General features: G+C 32.8%; 1 protein-coding gene across 1 annotated transcript in view; it reads left to right on the top strand.

The window, feature by feature from the left end:
• Positions 1-25907, top strand: part of LOC130442637 (zwei Ig domain protein zig-8) — a 341112-nt gene that overhangs the window by 14415 nt on the left and 300790 nt on the right. The window lies entirely within an intron of this gene.

Here is a 25907-nt window from a genome sequence, read left to right as displayed (position 1 = left end):
CTGGCAATGACACTGCTGATGACTACGAAATAATTGTATTTTACCAGCTTGAATGACTAGTTTTTTTTGTTAAAGATATTGCAACGGATTGAGTATTATATTCCTAGATATAAGAGTAATTCACGGAAAGATATTAACAAAATTCTATTCAATTCGAAAATAATCCATCATGATAATATGTCCCATCTCCCTCAATCAATAGTGATGTCTAAGCTTTGATCATGATATTGTTGGCCTCAGTATATTGACAGATAGATATAAGAATACAATTTTAGTCAAAAGGTCTTTATATAACCATCGAGATTCAAAGTAAAAGCAATCGGTTTGGAGGAAATAAGTCTCAAACACAAGAATGTTTAGAAACGAGCAACGTGACGAGAAATAGATGATCTGAAGAGCGCAAATAACTTGTTTTCAAGCTCAATTTAACCTAAACGTCACGGCTTACTGAACGCTATTGAAATGTTAATAGAACATCTATAATATAAGTATATTCAGAGATTCAAGTGATATTATTTGCAAGCTTTTATTGATGGATGGTCATATTGAAAATGAACGTGTAATATGAATTAAAAGCAACTTAAAAATCAAGTGTGACATGGATTACTGTATTGACACCTTGCATAAAGGAAGTATGAATATTATAAGGTTTGTATGGGAAGTTCGCGAGGATATTTTTTTCCAAAATCATCTTTATTTTGGAACATACTAATCTCCTTTCAAATAACAGTGTTCGTATTTTTCTTCAAAAAATCCCTCTGTCGCTAAATGAAACTTCGATACGACGTTTTTTCAAAATGCGGCTGCTCATTTGGAGTTTCTTGCTATATTGTTCCACCTTTTTCAAGATATGTGAAGAACAAACTCTCATGACTATATCATGTCTTTGCTTTTCATGGAGGAGATTCGCCATCTACTCTCTTGACTGTTTTTCTATTTTAGGACTGTAGTGGTATATCTACGCATGATCTACAGTTAAAAATGGACGTGAAAACTCGAATTATATTTGTTTAACTGCATCAAAAGGCCTGGATAATTCCTGAACATCAATAAAGCCACTGGCCTCGATGGAATACTACCAATTATATTGAAGAAATGCGCCGATGAACTAACAAGGCCCCTATGCCAACTATTCTTTCTATCATATAAAAGAAAGAGGTCTCTTCTACCATCCGATTGCTTTAGTCTCAGCCATTGCTGAGCCCATGGAAAAAATCATTAACAAGCAAATATTGATATATCTTAAGTCTGTTAAGATCAACAGCGATCATCCGGTAGGGTTTTCGTGAACATAGATCAACCAGGGATCTCATGATCTGTGTCACTAACGTATGTGCCTAAGCTATAGAGAAATATGAGGAATTCAGAGCACTAGACATCAAAGGCTTATGACACGGTTTGTCAACCTTCCCAAGATCGTATGGTTTATCACACACGACTGGCTCAGTAGCTATCTCAAAGACCGATTTATCCAGGTCGACCTCAGAGAGGTTTGAGGTCAATACTGGTGTTCTCCAGGGATATATCTTGTCACCTACTCCCTCTTCTGTGTATATCAACGATCTACTCGATAAAACTGTCTGCCAGATATATAGCTTCGCCAATAATAGCATATTGTTGTCATGGTTCGGTTAACTATAAAATATGTAGACAGTAACACCTCATTACCATTTGAAAACAATCTGGAGTGCGTTGGAAGCAATGAGATTGAGTTTAATGCAGCAAAGTCCAAGGCTGCTATATTACACTGATGGCTGGCACTGCAGGTGAGGATTTAGTCCTGTTTGAACCTAAAATATCACCATCACCGCGAATTTGCTTGTTGGGTGTTGAGGTTGAGAGCAATATGTCCTGGTACTCGTGTATTCAAGTGACCGCATAAACTATTCCCAAAAACTTGGAGCCCTCTTCAAGACCAGAATACTATATACTCCGCACTTTCTAATCCTTTACTCGGCTGAGATTCATCTATATTTGAAGAATGCTTGCCCTTAGGAAACTTGATTCAATACAGAAGAATTTCGACTTATAGGCCACCCAGAGTTGACCAGAAACTAAGTAACTCGGAGCACTGAAGAAAAGTCGCTGACCTGACTCTACCGTTACTACTGCAGCAGATGCTCTCCTGCTTATTCGACGGGCAAACGAGGCTCATAAAGAACAAGTTCACCTGCAAGTGCAATGGAGCCTATACAAGCCTGTGGAATCAGGCCACACTATTTGATGAATTTTTCGATGATATCGCTAGTAGTCGCAGCTTCTGAATGCTCGTAGTAAGTTTGAATTCAGCGGCAAATATAATTTTCAGCTCATATTATCCAAGCAAATATCAGAAACATAAACTAATAAATCGTAAGAAACTAATCTCATGAATGAGTCAAAATCTCCTCACAGTAGAAATAATAATTTTGAATGATAAGCACAATTATCATTTTTTTTTTATAGTGATTCATTTGATTTTTCACTTTGCCCATTATATTCCTTTAATATGAAACGTCGAAGTTGATTTAAAACATTCATAATTGAATTTTACATTTAGAATGCTATTCCTAAAAAATTCAGTAGCTCTTAGGCCCCACGGCATTTTCATAATTAAACGAAACATGGAGAGAAATTGTGCTAAAGGTCGATTTCTCTAGAGTATATGTACCTGTATATTGTATATTGTATACTATGAGTTTAACTGATTTTGAGCATCATGTATAATGTAATTGCTTCGATCTGCCTTTTCGTACATGCTGATATCTACAGTGGAGAATTGATTTTTTTTAAACTTTGAAGGTTTTACTAGCATTGTACGAGGATGTATTGATATTTAGTTGGCCTAGACCAGTTCAATACATAAACAAAATATTGCGTTACCATAGCAACGAACAATAACTTATTAGAAGTGTCAGTGTGAAGTTTGACGTCAAAGTCTACCGTAATTGTGAAAATAGAAAAATTGGAGTATCGAGCCATCATCAAGTACCTGTATTTAAAAGGGTTAAGAGGTGAGCAGATTTACGAAGAAATGCTTAATACCTTTGGTGATCAATGTTCTTCTCGCCTCATTTCCATTAAAGATGATAACCGATCGGGAAGGTCAGTTCCTGTGTCAGTCCCCGAAAATATCGATGCACTTCATGACATGATTTTATCAGACGTGGACGGGAGAAAAATTTCTTCAAAATGATAGTTCACGTCAATTTGGACACGAGAAAAATTTCTGCAAAATGGATCCCCAAATGGTTGAATGTTGGCTCAAAGCGTGCAAGGGTAGAAGCATCGTGTTCGATTGTGCTCGATTTGAAAACGATGTAGACTTTTTAAACCGAATTGTTACTATGGATGGGACTTTAGTACATTTCTATGATCCAGAAACAAAGCAAGAATCGATAGAATGGGGACACTCTGGTTCTTCTAGACCTAAGAAGTTTCGTATCCAAAAATCTGCTGGAAAAGTTCTTGCCATGGAGTAATCATGATTGATTTTCTGGATAAGGGTAGAACAATAACTGGAGATTACTTTTCGACATTACTGACCACTCTACGGGAAAAAAAAGAGAAAAGACGCGGAAAGCTATCCAAAGGTTTCTGCAGGACAACGCCCCTGTACACAAATCTCATGTTGGCATGCTGAAAATTCGCGATTTAGAGTTTGAATTAGTAGAAGACCCCCCTTATTCACCAGATTTGGTCTGGTTTGCAGAGCACGAAGAAACATTTTTTTTGAAAGGTCTAGAGACGTTGCAGGTTCGCTGTAATAAATGTATCCAATTAAGAGCAGAATATGTTGAGTAATAAAATATTTTAACATTGGAATTTTGTTTGGTTCTATAGTATGCTAAGAATTTTTCAATATATCCTCGTATATACTATAAATGTCTCGAAACTAAGGGTTTTGCCCAGAAGAAGCTATATATATTCCAATTAATCCTAACACTAATATTTCAGATTTGGCAATTCACTATACTTTCATATTATACACTTGGTAAATCCTTGTTAGATTCGTGCTCTTGAGTATCTGGATTGCCTTAGAAGATTCCTTTGGTGCTGTGTTTCATCCCGGTTTTTCTATCATTCAAATTGGACGTATGAGCTGAAGGGTTTGTTCTATTCACGAGTAGTTTTGATTCTCTTTTTATTTTTGATTTGTTGCACAATGAATACCCGAATATACGTCCTGTTTCCATTTTCAGGTTGAATTTAGATTCGCTTTGAGCTGGTATTGACGGATTCTTATTATTAATCTTCCAGTTTTGCAGCTGGGCATCCTCTATAATTTGCAGGAAGTTCACCGTCCCAATGTATGGATTCTTGTTTCTTGGTTCATCCATGCAATTGTTCAATGTTTCTAACGTATTTCAGTTTTCTTCAGTAGTTTTGATTATGCCCATTTGTTTGGTACCTTTTGCATTGCGGCAGTAACTTTGAGTTTTTTAATGTCTAAATGAACATGTTTAAGTGTTTTTTTGTTATGTATAATATTCTGGCATTACATCCTGGAGCACCCGGAGTACTTATCAATATTTTTTATACTTATTTATCGTGAGATCCATAATAATGTCATCGTTTCAAGCAGTGTGATGAATCTTCTTGACTATGACTTTTATTGGGCGGATTTCTTATCATTCAGTCATCTACTTTTTACCTTGTAATCTTAAGTAATCGTTAAGTTTTGCGCAGGCGCCACTTAGCACTTTGATGCTGAACTTATTGGAATTATTTTCAATCAACTCATATAGTGCACGGAATTCGATAATTATTTAGACTAGAATCCATTCTTTTTTCTCATCTAATTCTTCTTCATTAGTAATATATTCGATCTTCTGATTTTAATTGTTTTCTATAAATCTTTTCTCGATCTTCATTATTTCTAGTTTTTATTACTCTAATACCATTTTTTATTAAGTGGCACTTTTCTCGGCATTCTCTTTTTAGTTCAAGTTACAGCTTTTACACTTCACAATTTCGCGCAAATGTTTTGAAGGTTTGCTCTTTTCTGTGGCATTGATAATGCCTCGTTTGGTTTTTGTAGAACAGCATCATCTTAAGCAATAATCTTTCTCTTTTTATTTCATCTACACATCGCACGAAATATTATAGGAGCATCTGGATTACTTATCAAATCAAACATTTGGTAAATAATAGACCACCTCTCTTTTCTTTTTCGTTTTACCTGACGATATCAATTAAATGTTCAACATAAGTCCCAAAAGATTCAATCATATACTTATTTCGGTATTTTTTTTCCAAATCTTGCTTATTACCGCGATACATTACTATTTGAAGTTTAGTATTCATGCACTAAATTTCTTATGGAAACATCAACTCTGTCTTCTTATCAGCTTTCTACCCTTTCTCAGGTGAAAATTCTTGGTTTTCCACTTCATTTATCCTCATTTGTGTCTAGCACTGTAAATGCATTTGTGTATATTTTGCTTTTTTTCCAATGTAACTGTCATAAAAGAGCACTTGTCTAACTAATGGGAAATGAATAATTTTTATTTCACAAAGCTATTTCGATATTATATTGTTACTTTCTATTTTTAAATTCACAAATTTTGTGCCAAAACTATTGCGGCATACGTTATTCAACGAAAGTCGAATGAATACGTATGTGCATTTTTTCATATTTCCAACGGATTCGTTACGTTATAGGAATGTAGCAGGTCTTTTTTCCACTGTAAAATCTTTCTTTTGGATAATATCGTGAAACTGCAAAGGGCGCTTATAAATACTCGACTTACAGCTTGTTACCTGTCAAAAATACAATTACAACTTCTATCGCGTTATCACTATTTTTCTTTTCGAATAACTTAATTCATTCAATCCATAATTACCAAGTAATTAAAGATAAAAGTGTACGGAATGCGTGTTAGTTGGAATTTCCTGTTTCATGGATACTCAGACCGGATTTGGATACCGATCAGAAAATGTGATTATTCTTCTACCGCATTGCATGCATTTGCAAGTGAATGCATTTAATTCACTCATATATCTGCTGTAGCAAAAGGTGTTACGTTAACCGTTACAAATGTGCCTTTTTCCTCTTTTTGGTCCAACCATGTAATTTCACTAATTCATACGGGGGAAGTTTGAAACGATGAATTCTTAAAACGTTGAATTGTCAACATTTGTATTTGTATGTCTCATTTTTAACCCAAGATATTTTAATGAAAAAAATAATAAAAACCGAGCTACAATAGCTTAGAAAATTGATATCTATATTACATTGAATACGTGAAACAATTTTGGCACACTAATGTTTTATAGTGAATGTTAGTAGATTAACGCTATCTAAATATGGCGGCAATTCAAACCTACACGAAGATGATTTACAGTAAAACAGCAGTCAGCTTTGTGAGAAACGTTGTATTATATACAACCAGTCAAAAGTTCTTGCCAGCCCTATAGTTTGCATGATACTAAACATTTAAAAATAAGACGATTTTGATAGACAATGTTGAAGTACATGTATAGATGAAAATATAGTGATAATGAAACTACAATCTGAATTGTAACATATTTCAATTTTGGTTTTTTCTTTGATTTGCGCACAAATACTCTTCTCTTAGACCTAAAAAGCTCAAACTTTGACTCATCGCTCCATAAAACTCTCTCCCACTCTCTATGCGACCAGTTTTTATGTTCTGTAGCCCACGGCAACCTCTAAATTTTATTTATGACGTCTTATCTTTTCACTGCTACCCTTTCAAAAAGGCCAGCTTCTCTCAATATCGTTTTCACCGTAAAAGTACTTAAAGGCAGATTTTCAGAACCAAATATTTGAGCTGCTATCTCAGGGCCCGTGAGTCGTCGATACCGTTTACAGATCAATACTGAACGTTTTCTATCACCAAAGCTCTAGGGGGATGCATATATTTTTTCACGTTGTAGTCCACAGTAGGTTGAGGTATTTTTAATTAGGCGGTAATGGTGCGGTTATTTTTGCCTGAACTAAGAGACTTGCGATTAATGTACAAGCTTCAACCGTGGTTTTTTGGTTTTGCCTAATTCAAAACATACAAGCCTGAAGTTTCCAGAACGAATTCGTATAAGAACCTTATAAAAAGATGTCTTAGTTTAAAAAATGTAATTCACAGCACGCTCCTGCATCTCCCAGTGCTAACTGGGACTAAACCCCAATAATAATTACCGAAGAACTAAGAAGAATAATAGTAACATCAGCTAGTACTTGCAAGTTTTAACTTGTCGTACTCACGACACGAATTAATGAAAGAGAATTTTGTTGAAGGGTAGTATTTCCAAATTTACTGAACGGATTATGAAGAGGTCGAAAGCTTTTGAGTGTATGTTATACAGGTTTATCGAAATATTTACTTCAAACTGCACCGTTCTTTAAGTCCTCACATTATGAATATACAATGCACAAGATGCTCAACTGCGTTTTGCCTACAGCACAGGAATTACTTTGAAGTCAATAAATGCAGCTTTCTCCTAGAACTGTTCCTGTTGTATAAAATGTACTGCAAAATATCTTAAGCACGTAAAAGTTCCAGCAAAATAAATTACGTAGAATAGTTACTTTTCTGATTCAAGTACATTTTTCCAAAAAAATGGAGTGGATTGTTCTAGTGGCAACTAAGCCTTTAGGAACATTTTTTATCCTCTTGGACGAATATACCACAAAATGCGTTAGGCTTAGATATGTTCCAAAACTTTACCGAGTTATTTATATACATATTTTATAGAAAAAATTTGTCCTGAAAACTTAAATGTGGTTGTAGACAGAGTCACTTTGATTTATGTATTCTTTTATCATAATATTTCCGTGGTCTTTCATTAAATAGAAGCAAATCGATAAGTTAATCTACTTTCCTAATTTTTCCACTAAACGTTGTATACCAAATTAATTAGTTGGTTCATTTAAATTTTGTAATAAATCTCGGTGACCTATCGTAATTCAAGCTAGAACAAAAGGTTCTGTACATTTTATCAATTACCGAAATCTTAATAGTCACCTTCCACATTTTCTTTATCCGCTGCGTTGACCCACAATCTCATTTAACCCCTTAACTATCCATTTTAACTCATGTGTCATTATTCTCCACCACCTTATCTCATTTACTTATTTGAAGGGTTTATCTAGTTAATATGTCAGTTATGAAATGAAATTTTAATGTTTGCGTAGATGTAATTCATTATTAATTTCCTGTTCATTGGAATAACAGCACTGTTTATAACTATATTTTTTGAAATACTCATTTACTCCAACATTGTTGACCATATTTGTGCTACAAAACCCATCCTCTGTGTGAGGTAAATGTAAATAATTTTTTGGATGTTCTTAACAGGCACGTCACAGCCATTAATCTTACAGCTTTCAATTACATGCAGCAGTGTTAACGAAGAACAAATAGAGTTTGCATCATTTATCTTCAAATTGACTATTCTGAGAGTTTTGTAATGCATGGAATTGAGTGGAGTGAGAATTCCTCTCAAGTTAGCCTCTAATCCTGTAGTTTCAAGATTATTCAGGAGAGATTACCTATAATCAGTGAGAAACCCTTAATATAGAAAACCAATATCAATTTTGACTGTTCCTAAGTTCAGCTTTTTTATATGTACGAACAAAACAATTTGATACATCACTCTATTGATTTTTATCTAAATTTATCTTTATTTCAATAAAGTCTTTCATGCAGCACTTTGTAACCGACACCGTAAACGATTCTGAAAATGAGCCGCAATTCGGAATTTTCAACAATGTGTTTGCTTGGAGGCATGACAAAGTTCAGAGATGAAGTTTGGGCTGTTTTTGAAACCCTCTCAGAACTGTGGTTTGTACAAATTTCGTCTTTCTATATTAAATATACATAAATGCAACAATACCTAAGAAGGTTGGAAAATAACAGAAGAATCGAGGACGAAATGGAGATGAGAACATGTTTTAGATATGTCCCAAAACTTTCTAGAGTGATTTATGTATATATTTTATAATATGAATAACCCCTTATCAAAATAAATCACTATAAACCCTCAAGATCTATAGAAAAGTTTGGTCCTGAAGACTTAAATGAGGTTGTAGACAAAGTCACTAAATAGAAGAAAATCGATAAGTTAATCTACTTTCCTAATTTTCGTGTTTTTGTATTAAATATACAAAAATGCAACAATACTGAACAAGTTAATAACTTTAAATATCTAGGAAGGTTGAAACGGAAGAATCGAGATGGAAATAGAGGAGATAACATGGGCAACAGAAAGTCTCTGTGGCAGTATTAAAAATACTTTCCTGTGATACCGAAAGAAATAAAAATACAAATTGAAGAAGTAGTGAGTTCTATGTTCACCAAAACGCTACGTCTAAGAAATAAAATCCAGATCCCGGAAATGCGATATCTAAGAAAGATAGAGACAAAAACGGACTGGTCAGGGTGAGAAATAAATACAGAAAACATTGACAAAAATCAACTTATTGGAGATAAAATAGAAGAAAAGTAATTAAAATGGTATGAGCATTTCACAAGAATAGGAGAAGACAAATCAACAGTATAAGAAGGAAGAATAGCAGAATAGTAAAAACAGGAAGAACAAGAGAAGCATGAAATGAGGAAGTTAAAATAGTGGCAAAGAAACTAAACGAAATTAAATTATAGAGGAAGTGATGGATAGAGAAGAATTTAGAAGACCCTGGTGAAGTGATATCATACTGTAGCTAGACTCCACACACGCCTTATACCCGCTAGGATAGAAATGTTTAGGACTAAGTGTGTAAGTATATGAAAACGATACTCGTACGATAAGAAAGCCATATATTCGTATTCAAATTGTTGGAACTTTATTTAAAAAAAAAAACAAATATGAAAAACCGATTCATATTTCTGGTCTCAAGTGAGAGTATAAATATATTCAAACGAGTTATTTTTGATCACGGAATATGGGGTGATACACATTGTATATTTGTGAAGTGACACATCTTTGTTAGAAGCATCAAAACGTCATACGCCGTAAGTGTATTACAGCTTCTTATCAAGACTCTACTCGCTTGTTTCTAGTATTAATTACCCTACTGGAAGGACATCGCTATAGCAATCAATGTGCGCAATAACTTTTACGATTATGTCACAATGGGAACGGTATTTATTATATCTTAATAGCAACAACACTTGTCACTGTTTAAAAAATAGTTCAACTCTCAAAAATACATCTATTACAAACTTATTTGTTATTTAAATAGTACTTGATGGGAATTTACTATAACAAAGGTTATAATAAAGATCTTACTACAAAAAGTCATAAAAAACATGTGTTGATAAAAGGACCAAGGACGGTTGCACCAAACTTATTTTACAGTTTGGTGGTCTCTTGGGCCGCGGAGAAGGTTAGAAGGTTAGAAATAAAATAAGTTGTGCGGTTCATAGGACCGTTTTAGGTAGTGGGGAAAGTGCTAAGCATGTTGGCCGGCTATTGTTTTTCCATCTCTTTATACTAAAATTTGACCTCCCTACCTAGTTCTGACCTTTGGTTCTCGCAATCTTCGAAATATATTATAATTTTTTTTCTAATACTTGAACCTGGGCTGGTTGCAGTTTGGATCCAGAAAGGAATTTTGAAATTATTTTCGTCTTCTTCAATGAAATACTGAAAAAATTACTACGATAGATATTAATGAAATAATTGCTTTGACCTGGGGTGTCTGGAATTTTTCTACCTTGATTCTATGAACGTGATGTCAATCGACTTTTTTGTCGATATTAACACCCCCAATGGCAGGCAGTTGCAAGGAGGTTGCATTCTAGAGTTAAAGATGATGAAATTTTGTCAGAATGGTGACCAAGCCATTTTAAACTTTTGTTGAGAATAATTCAAGTAGTACAAGCAGAATAATTATTTAAGAAATCAATCTATTAATTAACTTGATTATTATTTTTCAAGTATGCGAATTCATTCAACTTTATTTCGCATGCTATAAAAAAATTAACATTTTTTTATACTGCCGAAGGATAGGGTTGAAAAGGATTTGATGAGTAGAAGATTATTGGGATGGTTTCAGTATGATAGAGTAATGTTTCACTAATTATTGTAGGCTATCTGTGTATGTATTTTAATTATTAATTTATAAAAATTTTAGCGGGTTTTCATTTGTATCTAAATCGTTCATATCTCTATTGAAACCATATCACAAATTGTCCATTTGTGTCGCTTATAGCAACAAACATACAATTCGCAATGTAGCTATGAACGCTATGAACATATCTAAAAAATGACGATTATTGAAATATCGACGGTAAAAACCATCAAAACTCTCTAATAGCAATAAATTTCCACTCGCCAGATGAGTAATGCCTCCAATAAAACCAAATGTCGCACTCCACAAAAGCAATAATTTAGTAGGGATTCGGGTTTTCTAACCACTGTATTGTTATTGGAAATTCCACAAAAACGCAAAACATTCAAATAAAAAGCCGTTGAAACTATTGTTTACAATTAAATGGGACATTGTATACTGTAGTCGATAGGTGTTGAGAGATAAAATACAATTTCATGAACAAAATCGGCAATACTACTGAGGGCAATGGAATTACAAAGTAGATATTTATAGAGACACCCTGCCTAAGTTAATTGCGAATATGCACAATACACAGTTACTTCAAACTAACTCATTAACACTAACCCATCAGAGATGCCTAATATGTTCAGGGCATATTCATGATATAAAGATTGATTTATTTGGTCAGAAACATATATCTTTCGTAAATTGAATATATTTATTTCAAAAAACAAATTTATGATGAAAACAAACTAATAAACTAAACTGAATATTATTCCTGAAAAACTGAATATAAATGTTCATTCGTGCGTGAACACTCTGAAGAAATAACTAAAATGTATCAAACAAAACAAAAAAGATACCTATACAGTGACAAAATTAGCAGCAATCTAAACAGACAAAATTTATTTCATCATTCTTGGTGAGCCCTAAGCATTCTTCATGAAAGTATACCGAATACACCGAGTACAATCGCATATCGTTTTTACGTCTTGTTGCCAAGCTTTGCAGTACCATGATTCTTTGTGCCTAATTTTTCCTCCCAGATCTTCGTTCTTTTTCTTCGATTTTTTCTATTAAGATGACATTTCGGTAAAAATAAACTGCTTTTCGCTTTCGCTTACTATTTCGTTTCGATTCAAATTTGTGGCAACCAGGAATCTGCGATATGTTTTTCTTTGGTTGACAACTGGAAGATCCAGGTTGAGGTGTGGTCTCCCTTCCAAACTCTTGGTTTTCTTCTACTCTGTTGTTTTCTTCGATATTATTGTCATCTTCAAGATATCTTTCTATTAAACCACTAGGCGCAAAAGCTACTTCTGTAGCACTATGGGGCAAAAATTCAACATATTACTCGCCCTCTATTAGCTGATAAGCTAAACTATTAAAAATGGCAGCGGATGGACATATTAACAGCATGGACATATTCCTCACTCCTACCTTACCACGATATCAATCAGCCAGTAATAACAAAATTAAAGTAGTGAAGGAATAAACATACCTGGATTTATTAGTACATAAGTCTGGTTCAGACAAAATTACTTCATATTTAAGTCTATAATGCAAGTCCTAGGAACGGAAAGGCATCTAACGAGAAGGACTGGTAATAGGAAGACATAAGGATAGCACGATAGTAGACAAGAGGTGTCAAAAGACCAAAGAGGACGCCCAATTGTGAGATGAGCTAATGATACAAGGAAAACATCTGTAACGAAGTGGTATCAAATTGTTCAACTACGCCAGACAAGAAGTAGGGTTATGCGAGGGGGAGCTACACCATAATTAATGGTCAATCAGGGCTGCATATGATGATATCAAATTACAAATACAAGATTGGATGAACCTCATTTTGTTCCAGAGCTATTTTAGGCAGTTTCCAGATTTAATACTTTCGCGAATTCTTGATTTGGCAGCACTATTAATGGAATAATCCTATAACACCTTTATATTCGTTTATGATTTGTTGAAATATTTTAATATTTTATTTGCCTTTGGAATAGGTTTTATAGTGCTCGAGAATCGTGCCATATCCACATCCAAGAGGTAATTTCATATCTAAATATTTATACAGATATTAAATTGAAAATCAACAGCGGAAGTAGAACTAGTATAGAAGTTTACCTAGTGTTTGAAGTTGCAAATGTTTCAAGTGCTTATAGCATAATGCACTTGAAAATATGAGAGGTATAAAAGCATGCAATCATTAGTAAACTCAATAAAATTATAGGTAATTTATTGATACTAACGGAAACTTCTACCAAAATGAGAATGATACTGGTCATATTTATAATAGGTGTAATTGAATGGTCGTGTATTTTTAGCAATCAAATATGCATGATCACGAAAGGTTCCAGCGAATATATAATTTATGCTCGATATATGCAGGGTGGAAAGTTGAGAAATAATCAAAGTAAAAGGTAGTAAATGCAAATTCAATAAAACCAATTATTATGAGATAACGAGTTCAATTATATAACTATATAATTCGTGTTTAGAATGTGATGAGTCTGATTTTTCATTTAGCAAAACTTTTACTTTTTGCAACAACGTAATCTCCTTGCCTTGTGTGGAGTATTTAATTGGTATTATTTTAACTGCTCGCCCACAGTCTTTCAAATGTTTGCACTAACGTCTTTCAAGCCTTTGAAAAATAGACAAAAAGGCAAGGACTTCAATATAATTCTTGGAAATTGGCGATTCATGATATCGCAGTCGGACACAAAAAAGCTGACACAGACACCAAATGTCTGCAATACCATCTAGACATCATAAATGGGTAAAGACCTGGTGCACCTGAATCTGACTGAAAGTGAAATTTATCCTTTTCCAAAAAGAAAATTCTGAAATACCTCGGTACTATCTATCTAGACAGGCGTCTTACCTGGAGTAAACAGATGAGCTCTAATAAAATTTGCTAGGTGATAGGCCGTTCATTCTATTTATCTGTTACAAGAAAGGTACTTGTACACAAAACTGTAATAAAGAAACTATATGGAATACAACTCTGGCCTCAGCAATCGAAACAAACATCTCAAAGATACAGCGTTCCAAATTCAATTTTTCAGATCGCACAAAGTTCCACAGTATATTCCTAACTATGTACTTCTTAGAGATCTCTAAGCTACAAAAATTATTGAAAAATGTACCAAATTAGCGGAAAAATACCAGAACTGGCTGAGAGTTTACCCAAATGATCTACTGATAGATGTCCTTATTCATCAGGCACTAAAGAGGCTGAACAGATATGACCCAAAGACATTAGTGATGTATTACTGCTTGTGGATGTTGTTAGTTTTCAGAAGAAGTATCAGTGAATATCTCTCTTTAGTCTTCTTCGTGTCATTTGTCAAAAGTCATACCAAATTTTGTCTTGAAAAAAGATTGTATTGTGATACTTTTCTCATTTATTCACAGTTTCCCTATTAGTGGGGTAAATTTATGAACACTGTCTCTTTATAATTTCATTTATTTACAACACTTTACATTACACTTAACTGATTTATAATTAACTTATCACTAACACTTAATTAACCAAATTCTTCGTTTGTATTCATTTCATTTTGTTCACTATGAATATTTAATATAAACTAAACTAACTGCGCTAAACGAATTTGTTGATATATCCAAGTTCTCTATAATTCTATAAAATAAAGAAACAGAACGAATAAATAATTACATCTTCCTAAAAATTAGTTCAAAGAAACGATGTAAAAAATCGCTATGATACAAACTTATATAATATCAAACTTCAAACAAATTTCGGGTTTATCAAATGTGTTGCGCCTTCGCCTTAGAATTCTTCTACAACCGGACAGGACCAGCTCCAGGACTCATATCGCACGATTTAGTGTTTTTATAAAGTTGATCGCTGAATTCCTCATTTTTTCCCTCATTGAGGTTTCAAAATTTTTTATGTGTAAAACGTGAATATTCATCATCTCCACATTTCGTAGCATCAAATTGAAATTGCAAATTCCCAACGTCATATAGAACGCAGGACAATTTTACTAATTATTTTCTTTTCTCCACACACTCTTTTGATTTATTTAACTCATTCCACATGCTCTATAAACCATTTTTTGCGAAGCTTATTATAAAATTTAATTAAACTCATACATATCAGCATACGCGACCATTCATGTAAAAACACTTCAGTAAAATGAAGGAACTGAATTGAAAAAATGAAAGAAAGAACTAGGATTCGAGATTGAAACTTATATTTCCATTAAGACAATTAATAATAGAATCGTTTCTTCATCTTACAAATGAATTGCGACTAACCTAACCTAACAATACAACTTCATCATAAATTATTTAGCAAAACAAGTAGAAGAGATTAAAGGCTACTCATATTTTTATATAATTGCTGTTTCTAAATGGAACAGGGACAGTATTGACAGAAAAAATAATTAAAAAATTGATATGCATTACAAAACACTGTTATAGTGCTTCTCAAGTTAAAAAAGTGTTGAACAAATGTTGATTTTAAGTATCATTATCTGAAGTGAGATACAAAAATTTTTGATAATCAGATTACTAGTGCTAACTAAGTTAGTTATAACTTCAAATATTTTTAGATCATATTTTTTTACGTGAAAAGCAAGCTACTCTAGTTATCCGAGTGGTGACTGCCATGTGGAGATGCCTGTGAATATTGATCTTGAACTTCTTCAGGTTGTGGTTTCCAGGAAAGTACGAGTACCTTGGTAGCTGATTCCACAGACTTGCATTTTTCCAAGGAAAGGCGTTCCGAGAAATTAATGTTTTGGGCGCCTGTAGATAAGCTCGGCCTTCATGAGCTACGTCTGACTGTCAAGTAGATCTTGAAAATATTGTTCTAGGTAGGATTATGTCTGAAGCTCGGAAAATCATTAACCGTGGTAGTATATGTGAAACAGAGTAAGGTCAACGACCTTTCTTCTCTGCTGTAAGCCGTCCAAATTTCTAATCAACTCTGGATCTCCTATAAGTCGAATTGTTCTTCTCTATATTGAGTCAATCATCTTAAGGGTATGCTTGTAAGCCAAATACTCCCAAGAGGGACGAATCTGGTCCTTGCAAAAGATTGAGAGCTCTTAAGAAGTATTTAGCTTTTTGGTATTAAAGAAGGGTCCAAGTTCTTGTGAAGCTGTCCTTACTAATTGCTGCAGATTGCTTCCACCACATTCAAGAATGTTTTCAAGATCGGTACTTATGGTGGTGATCTATACCTGCATACGGATTTGAGTGTTAACAGTACTCTGTAGAATTATATCAGTGTCAGTGGTCATTGCAGTGATGTGATTTATATTCATTACATGCAAATATTTTATTTATTTACAAAATACTTTGAGTTACCATGCTTTAAAATAAAGTAATACAATACTAATTTTTTTCTCCTCACTCCATGTATTCATTCATTTCTTTTATCAACTTTCGAGTGGGCTACTGAAAACATGTTGAATTAAAATTCATTGTTCCTGTCTAAATTTTCTCACTCAACACACGATAACTATTTTGAATAATTTTTGTTTCAATTTTCACATTTTATATTGAGAGCACGATTTGATGATGTTCTGCTTCCTACCAATAACAGCCCATCATCAAAAGACAAATTATTTTGCAAAATAGGTGAAATAGAGTAGAATAAAATGAAAAAACCAAGGAACTGGAAATATCACCTGTACTATGTCATTGTCCCTAGACACTATTATATAAATCCAGCTCTATAAAATATAGAGAAAAGTTTCGAAGAATTCATGCCTATGTCAAAATATGAATTATCATTGAAATATCTCTTGGAAAGGTGTGAAATTCAAGCTCGATTGTAATTGTCTGTCATAAATAACTATGCACATTACTAACAATGATTGTGTGTGTGAAAATGCCTATGATTCAATAGAACTATCAATAATAGATACATGTGCGAACGCATTGAAGGCATTACTATTTCCTCAGTATAATTCCACTATTGGGTGCGTGTATAAATTTCTATTGTCAAGCCACAAGATAAAAACGTAGGTTAGCACTATATTGGAGGGCAATATGAAGCACTAAACTATCAAGAATAAAGAAAACAATGAAACGTTAAAATTAATAATATTTAAAATCAGTTACATTGTAAGAAAGAACGTAGGTTGAATATGATACAGTCGGTAAACTGATACGTATACATATAAGGGAATCTTCTATTATAAAAATTGTAGTATTTGTTTCACGTATTTGTATGCAAGTATGTTCAAATTCTACGAAGAGCAAGAATGAGTCAAAATTTCCTTACTGCTGATGTTTTATAACATTTCATCATCAAGATAAGGTCTGTTGATTTACCAGATTTATAACCTTCATGGTAATTTTACTAGTTGTCAAAATTATAATTAGTCTTAAAGTGTCTTATATTTTTGGAACAAGAAGTTATATAAGAATATTTCTTTCGATACATATTCATCATTTCCAACGATAGAAGCAGCCTATTTCATAGTGGAAAACTAGTTCAATATATTACTTCTACTTATGACAGTTGTAGATCAGAATATATCTACTATTTTTTTTATCAACTATAGACTAGTGAAAAACTCTAACCAATCGAGAATCTCAAACGTAAATGGAATTTCTGTATACTCACTCTTAGTCAACTAACCTTTTGTTGCCATAAAAAATATATTTACTCTCCGTGGAAGAAACGCCCGATAACATTAATTTTCTGTTTTGGTAGATACTTTGTGGAGGGCTCTCTTTCTCAAAGCAAAAAGCGGTGACTTGCAGTAAAGTTGTTATTAAATTTGAGCCATGAAAACCTTCGTTGCGTAGAAGCACTGGTAAAAAAAGATGAAACCGAGCACTTTCGTTCTGACAGTCTAATTGATTTATTATATATTCCTTCTCAGATTAAGTTTATTTGGTTCCATTCTAGAGACTTTCACATTTTTATGTCATTCGCATGAAGGACGACAGTTTCTAATTAATAAAATTAACACAAAATGTACTTGTTTCCATGTACAAGATGTTCTCAATCCACAAGGTCGTTCTAATAAATTGGATAAATTTCAAAATTTCACGAAATTTATGTTTCAAAGTAAAAAACTCACTAATCATTTGTATACTGATGCTTTTATATATGTTAACTATCAAATCTCATAAACCAGAAGTTGAATTTGTGATAAATAAATAATATTGTTATGTTTTTAATGAAATTTTGTTGTTGAAAAAAAATTTTTTCATCAAATCGATCTGAATATGAATGTTGCACAAAAATTAACCCTGGTTTCCAAGTCAGAATACGAAATATACTGAAACTCTAGTCCTCTGTGTATTTCATCGAATAATAACAATATAAAAAAAGCGTTTTTTACGCGAAAAATTTCCCTGTGGAACCCAAACTTCGACTTAAGCTCTTTCCGGGGGATAAAAATCGTCCAAAAGCCATTCCCTCGGTGGTTATATCTGATTCAATCCCAGAGAATCGAATTTAACAAACAACTATCCATCATCGCTTGTCCGGTCTAAAATATTCCCGCGGGATTCACTACACGAAACATATTCTATAAATCATATACCTACTTCAAATATTTTCCAGATTGTTTTGTTTTTGTAGTGAAAATTTCGTACACAGCCTGAGCAGAAATACAAAATTATTTTTTGAATTATCTTCGATAAGTCTATAAGAAATTCAACAAAAATACACAATTGCTGCATATCGATGTGATTTTCAATTTTCATATTTTTTGAATGGAATAGAAGCGTAAAGTGATGGAAATTAGCTCCAGTTTGATAACAATTTTGATCTACACTTTTTTCGATTTTTAAACACGGTTTTCATTTGATTCAACAATATTGATACGATCGAGTGATTAAAACTGCTCCGACTTGAAGAGTCATTTCTCCCAAGCGATCACATTGATGTACTCAATAATTTAATTGAGAAAATGACACCAAATAATTTTATTAGTCAAATGTTATTACAAAATTATAATTTCAAAATATAATTTATAAACTTTGTATTTTCACAAAGTTACAATCTAAATATCAATTATTTACATTTTATGGTTGGTAACCTAAAAACTTTCCAGGTAAGTGGAACATTGCTTTTTCTCAATCAATTTGTCGACTCTAGACTATCTATATTTAGATTCATTTTTCACAATGAAATGATCTAACGGATTCAAACGAAGTTCACCTCTTCCAATACCAGCTGTGTGTCGTCCAGGATCAGATGTTTTTGTTGAATAATGCTAGAAATTGTACAGAATACCTTCCTTGGGCCATGCAAGCTCCAATACATGTTGGAATGAAATACAACGGTACAATATTAATAACTAAGAATGCTTTACATAATTGGAACACTGTTTCAGTTAAATTAATAGAGTGATATAGATTGATGTTGAGTCCTAAATTTTCACTTTTTGTAACCTAATAATTATATAAATAAGAAAGAAGAAATCACGAAAGTGTACTCTTAGTGTATTAGAAATCCTAGAAAAGAACATAATTGAAGAAAACTATCAAACGGAAAAACGAAAAGAAAAGGGTTGGTTACGTAAATGAATAAGAAATTACGGAGTACTACTAGTAATCGGAAAACCAGAGTTACGGGATTAAAAAAAATCGAAGTTTACAAGTACTGTAAAGTAGTGACGAGGAACCTAAACGGAAAATTCCAAAAATATAGTTATTGAAGTACTTCAAACGATTATAAATAATAAATAAGTTTTTTCACATTATTTTAAAGAGTTTGTTATTGAATAGTAAGTAAATACGAGGATATATTGAGAAATTCTTAGCCTACTATAGAACCAAACAAAATTTCAATGTCAAAATATTTTATTACTCAACAACGTCTCTAGACCTTTCAAAAAAAATGTTTTTTCTTGCTCTACAAACCACATCTCCACAGCTTTTATTTTCTCCTCGCTGAAAGAAAATTTACGACCTCTTGAACTTTTTTCAGTTGAGGAAAAAGTTGATAGTCGGACGTTTCCAAATCTGGCGAATAAGGGGGTGTTCTAGTAATTCAAACCCTAAATCACGAATTTTTTGTATGGAAACATGAGATTTGTGTGCAGGAGCGTTGTCCTGCAGAAACAAAACACCTTTGGATAGCTTTCCGCGTCTTTTCTCTTTTTTTTCCCGTAGAGTGGTCAGCAATATCGAATAGTTATCTCCAGTTATTGTTCTACCATTATCCAATAAATCAATCATGATTACTCTAGGGCAATCCCATAAAACTGAAGCAAGAACGTGTCCATCAGATTTTTGGACGTCTTGGAGAACCAGAGTGTCACTATTCCATCGATTTTTGCTTTGTTTCTGGATCGTAGAAATATACCCTAGTCTCATCCATAGTAACAATTCGGTTTAAGAAGTGTATTTCGTTTTCAAATCGAGCACAGATCGAATGCGATGCTTCTACCCTTACATACAGTCCATTTTGCAGCAATTTTTTCCATGTCCAAATTGACGTAAACTATATGATGAACGCCTTCGTATGAAATATTCATTGCTTCAGATATCCGTTTTAGCCCAATTTGACGGTCTGATAAAATCATGTCATGAACTTCATCGATATTTTCGGGGACTGACACAGAAACTGGCCTTCCCGATCGGTCATCATATTTCAATGGAAAATTTACCTTTTTTGAAGCTTGCAGTCCAATTTTTCGCAGTTGCATACGAAGGACATTGATCACCAAGGGTATTAATCATATCTTCTTAAATCTACTTACCTCTTAACCCTTTTAAATACAGGTACTTGATGATCGCTCGATACACCAATTTTCGATTTTCACAATTACCGTAGACATCTTTTTTCTCTTAATTTATTGCGTAACTCTGGTTTGCTTTTTTGACGTCAAACTTTACACTGACACTTCGAATAAGTTATTGTTCGTTGCTCTGGTAACGCAATATTTTGTTTATTCATGGAACTGGTCGAGGCTAATTAGATATCAATACATCCTCGTATTTGGAATCCAGGGAAAAACAGGAAATTTTGATTAATACAGATATTATTGATACCTCCATTAAGTTTTCATTTTACTTTGAATCGGGTACGATAATTCATTAGTCACGATTGTCACTCAAGGTTCTTTCCTTTTTTCTTTTCAATTGATAGACGTCACTAGATGTAGAAAAATTATAATGTATATATGTGGATATGAATTGGTTGAACAAATCGATTCTACCCATATGATTATACTTAAAAATATTTTTGGTGATATGAATTCGGATTTGAGGAATAGCGACTCCTGGAATTTGGGGCAACATGAACAAAACTCGTAAGAACTATAATAGTTATTCATATTGAGTAATATTTACTGGTGGAGAATTCATGAAATTATGGACAGTTTTGACAGGTTTCTGTATCAACATAACTATTGTTATTTTATCTACAACATCAAACTGACAGTCTATGATCAAAAATTGAGCGAAATTGTAATTATTAATTTGTATAACAGCCAAATAGGCTTACAAGAATCAGAAAATATTGCATGTTTGACGCTAGGAAAATTGAGAAAGAGGTATTAAGCATCGTATCAATACTTCAAAGAATTGTGATAAACAAAGGCTACTGTTTCCGTTTTAGACAAATCTACATAATCGTAATCTTTGTAAAGCTTCGGAGATGAAAATTCCATGCATCTTTCGATAGAGAAAAACATAGATACTTTTAGTATACAAAACTTTGAGCTATGAGGTGCATAATGATCATAACTAATAATTGTATTTTGTCTCTCTCAATACTACTAATTTTTTTTGTAAATCACTATCAGTTCAACTTTTTTAGGGAGAATTACTGATATTTCATATTTTTGTAGTGAAAATTCATTGGAAAAAGGGTATGTTTCCTCTAAACAAGATATGCGTTTTATATGACAATTATTAACACCTAAGGGTGATAATTCACGTACAACCCAATGGTGGTCTCGTCGTCAATGACAATTCTTACAATGCGTTATTCACAATATGGGAAGAGAAATAGACATGTTCGTCATTCTACCGGACTATATTCATGTTATTGATGGTAATCATCAAGCATTTATATATATGGTAAGTGTGTGTCAAGCTTATCTTAATGTATCTAGATAAAGATATGGTTTTCCATTTTAGCTTTTTTTAAAGGAAGTAAAATCTTCAAATTCTATTATTTGGCCATAGTAGAATAAAAGATTTTTGAAGTTCTCAAATAACCTAAGATGAGAATAACAGCTTCCAAAATGAAATCAATCACAGCTGGCAGTGGATGAGGTTGCCTAATGTGACATGATATTGTCATACAAACCACCTGTTAATTATTTACTTTATGCATACCTCTTAATATTCAATGTAGGTAACTCTAAAAGCTAAAACGTGAATATCTCATACATAGTAAAATTCTGAATTGTCATACTGCTCTATTTGCGAATGGTCATCAATGGGTTAGAATCGCTTGATAATAATAAAGACCATTTAAAATATGGAAATTATTTATATTGACGGATGTAACGATTATGTTCGATGGAATCAAAAGATTGAGGAAATAATTGATTAATTCCATTTTCGAACAAACTCTGTATATAGGTTTACAATTAATAACTTCGATATCTATTTGTTATGGCCATAATCACTAATAAACACCGTCGTTGATATACGATATTTGTCCTGATTCTATTCTATATAATGGAATAACCTTCTATTTAATAATGTTTTAGCCTTATCAAAATTGAGTTTTCAGTTTTAATACTTTGGTATTTGCCAAAATTAATTCGAGTAAATGTCACAACTATCCCTTATCAAAATAAGAGAACTACGAATACATTCAATCCCTCCGTACTAAGCAGTTTTATCAGTTGAAAATGATACAGTAGACTTTTCGCTTCTTACATTGTTGATTGATAGTTTGAACCCTAGTATCATGATATTCAATAAGAGGGTAAAATTAGGTAAAATGCAAAAATTGAGTAAACGGATAGAAAACTGACTAATATAATAACAAGACAAACACAATATAATACATACAAAACTTCCAATATGAACTTTTTCTTACCGTTCAGTTAGACATTACCTTCACACTTCCATAATGTACATTGGGATACCAAAAACATACAGGGTGCTCCAGGACATGATTCAGAAAATTCGGTAGTGGGTAGATGACCTTAAACATTGCTGTGAAACAAGAAACATTGTACTTGATAGAATAAATAATTTTACACTACTTTTCGAAGGCCAGGGGCGGCTCATTTCGAATGGTTAACAATCCTTAACGTTTACAGGGACAACCTATACAGTTTAAAGATGAAATGAGATGAAAAATGAAATCTTCAATCGATTTTTCAATAAAAAAAGTACTAGATAAAATCTATGGAGTGGGAGATATAAAGATTTTTAGATCGTTGCAAATGCCAAGGAAACCGTTCGCCATAGAGAGATATTCTGAAAAAAATTATCATAAATCGTAGTCACTTAACACAATCAAATATTTCTAAATGAACTGCATATTGTAGAACATCGTGATACTTACATAAGGAAAAAAGTTTAAATGTGGAAACATTTAGTTGGCGTAAAATTGATCAAAAAAAAAACTATAATAATTGTTATAAGGGGACAATTTGTACTTCTACACAGTTCCGGAGTCCACGGAGGATATTTAACTATTTACTCATAAAGCTGTTTTCACACGAGATGGTGTTTATTAATGCTCATAATTCACATTTATGAATGATCAGCGATACTGATAATTTCTCCAAAATGATCTCTTATCCATGTTATGTGATATTCCTTTGAACAGTCGCAGTCTCCAGATAATGAATAATAAAATAAACGAACACAAAACTAAGTCGTTGATAATAAGCCGAAAGGAGAACACACATAAAATAGGATTATAAGAATCAAATGAAGAGCAGGTCGAAAGAATATTAGAATATTTGAAAATAAAATTAAGTGGTTTGATTATGTTATGAGAATGGGAGAAGACATATGAAGTATGAATTTACAAAAAAAAAAAGAAATAAAGCCCGACGATGAACCAAGCAGAAGAAATTAAGATGTCAGAGGAAAATTGAGGTGTAAGATGGCAGGAAATAAAACAAAAGACAAGGATAGGAAAGAACAGAAACTGCTGTGACAAAAGGAGCCAACGTAATGGCTCAAGTCCAGCACGCATTACACCTAAAAAAGGAGAAAGGCTTTTGGATTAAGTGAGTGAGTAAGTACAAAAAATATAACTATAGCGGAAAATTATCAAAGTCACTCCACATTTCAATATTTTCCAAATAATATTTCATGAGCTGTAGCTTTATTACAATTCCCTCATACAACCAGCTCAGTATCTACTAGTTAATCCTAGTTACCATCAGCAAGTGCTAAACATTTACTAGAACAAAGAGCTCTTACGTCGTTTCCACAAACTAAAGCGAATACTCCTGAATCGAACTAAACCGCAAATTACCAATAGGATACGTGCATTATCATTCAGTGTATTCTGTACTTTGGATTGTTTCAATGGAATCTAATAAAATTATAGCACTCTCTGGCTATTATTTAATCGCATACAAAGGCGTGCTGTTTGTTATGTGGAATGGGACGTTTATGTTGTTCGTGAATTATATACTGGTGCTTTTGAAACAAATCATGCAAATATTCTTAAAATGGTTCACTATTGTAGATAACTATAGAAAAGATGTATAATTAGTGCTTTATTTAAGAAGAAAAATAGAAGAATCAATTTATAATAGAAGTATATTATTGTTACATAACTTGAATCACTCTGTATCCTTATGTATCATCAATGCATCAATTTGATAAGCAAGCTAATTGAGAGTTTTGGTGTTTTTCAACTCCCAAAAAGTACTATATCAAAGATTATAGATTAAAATGATTTTAAGAAATGTTAATCACTGCAGTGTGCAATCAGTTCTTGCTTGGAAACGAAGGCTTATGGAATGTTTCAGAGAGTACTTTGTCAATTAGTTGAGTAATTCTTATGCTCAAAGGTGATAAACCATAGAATATTCCTTGCTGGTATGTTGTCCTTCACCAATTGATCCAATATACCCCGAATTATCCCTTACTTTCTGTACCCTGAACGAAGTTCACTTTTGGAATGTTTTTTATCAATGGAATTATATTTGAAACGTCATCGATTGAAATTTGAATGAAAATTTGGGACTATTATAATAATAAGTGAATATCAAAATTTTGCAAGGCATATCACTTTCTCTCACATATTGATTTGTGAATTTATCACTTTTCGTTTTTACAGAAATGTGTGCAATATTCGAAATGTTTTATTTATTATATTCACTTGAAAAATTCCCCCTAGAATCAAATGAGAATGTATGTAATTACATACTTAAAGTGACAAACACTTGATGTAAAAAGGAAAAGAAGGGTCTCAATTAATGAAAAATAGAGAAGCACGTGATATTGAATTTTAATAGGAAGTATATTACATTGGTTCAAAGAGTAATTTTCCTCTTCTCCTCATCCATTTTTTTTTCATCATATCCATGAAAGAGTGGATAATGTTGAAATAATGATGTTAATTGACACAGCATCTTTTCATAGCTGCTGTAATTTATAGTGTTCTTTTTTACCTCGTTTCACAATGTTATTTATGTGTCTCACATATTGAAAAATATAATTTAAATATCTGTTTCCTTGAGATATCCTGTTGATTGAAAGTTTGCTTATTAAATTTCTAATTATTACATATACAAAATTTGACCAAAAAATTCGTAGCGTGCTGTAAAAATTACTATTATAAATTTATTTTGCGAAACTTGTGATGCCTTATAGTGTGTTCTCAATTTCTACACAATACTTTTCAATTTTCAATTTCAAGTTGTATGGGTTTGTGTCTTTATATACGACCACAGGGTTTTTATGATTGTGTACTCTCCAATTGTCCATCATCAGTAGAATTTCTATTGTCATCCTTTCTTTCTTGGTCTTT

This window comes from Diorhabda sublineata, chromosome 4 (genome assembly GCF_026230105.1).
Source record: "Diorhabda sublineata isolate icDioSubl1.1 chromosome 4, icDioSubl1.1, whole genome shotgun sequence".
In the NCBI taxonomy this organism is placed as follows: Eukaryota; Metazoa; Arthropoda; class Insecta; order Coleoptera; family Chrysomelidae; genus Diorhabda; species Diorhabda sublineata.
The sequence above is the reverse complement of the archived record's forward strand: the minus strand, read 5'-3'. Positions and strand labels throughout refer to the sequence as shown.